Consider the following 1,181-nt stretch of genomic DNA (forward strand, 5'->3'; position numbering starts at 1 on the left):
GTGCTGTTCGCTCCTTCACGTATTCTCCCTCTCTCCTACGCCACGCATTTTGAGGATTCCTGGGCCGATTGTACTGCACCCTTGACCATTCTGTTTCCTCCACTTCCATACGTGACTCCTCCTCTCTTGCCTCTGCGTCTATTAGGTCTTGTGCAAATTCCACAAATGATCTATCTTGTGGTAGACCTTCTTTTCTCCCAATTTCTTTCGCCAGCTGCACCTTTAAAATGCCGATAGGAAGTGCATTCGGGCCTGGACCTGATCCATTTCCATCATCTCGCTAAATTTGTCTGTTATGCGGTGGTACCGGGATAACAGTTCCCTCGCGTAGCGTCCCTTCGATTGCCCTTGTTTCCTTCTCTCCCTTAACATCTGGAATATGTCTTCCTCCGGGGCCCATCGTCCTCCTCCATACGACTTCTTTAGCCGTTTCTTGACTGTGTTCCAGGGCGTTTCCTCATCCACCTGGATCTGGTTGAGGATACCCCGCATACTACAGCTGCCTTCAGTTCTTCCGCATCCCCCCCCCATCTAACAGTCTTTCTTGTTTCTTTCCCTGGATCCTTTCCATTATACGATCACCCCTTTTTATAAAGTGACTCAGCTCGCCCGGTTTCCCGGTAAATCTTTCCAGATCCGAAATTGCCTTTCTAAGATCTTGCGTCGTTGCTGTTCGTATTTTAATCCACTGAAGGGCGTTCGCGTGTGCTTCCGGTATCCTGACTGCCGGGAGAGGTGGTGGAGGTTAAAACCCCTCTTGTTCTGGTGGGGCTTCCACCATTGGCTGGGGTACAGGTTTCTGCTGTGTCTCTGGGGGTTCTGCGGCAGCCGCCGGAATTACGTTTCCTAGGCTGTCTACTTCGAACGTTGAGGCTCTTACTATTGGGTTCATGCTTTGATCCGCTGAGAGAGGGCAAAAACCAAAAAAAAATAAAAAAATAAAAAAAATAAGTGGCAAAAAAACTCTTACGTGATCTAAAGTTCCCGGGTTTCGGCACCAGTTACGATGTGTCTAGTGAAAATAGCAAAAAGAAAGGAAAACTGGGAGAGAAATAACACACTCAAAGTCTCAGTATATACTGCTTTATTTCTAGTATTAGTCCTATATTTATAGTTTCAGGCCATGTTTCCTTATGTGGGTAGGAATTAAGGTCATTATCAGGTGCCATCCTACCCTAACT

The sequence above is a fragment of the Halyomorpha halys genome, unplaced genomic scaffold, assembly GCF_000696795.3.
Source record: "Halyomorpha halys isolate HHAL.00 unplaced genomic scaffold, Hhal_1.1 Scaffold347.1, whole genome shotgun sequence".
In the NCBI taxonomy this organism is placed as follows: domain Eukaryota; kingdom Metazoa; phylum Arthropoda; class Insecta; order Hemiptera; family Pentatomidae; genus Halyomorpha; species Halyomorpha halys.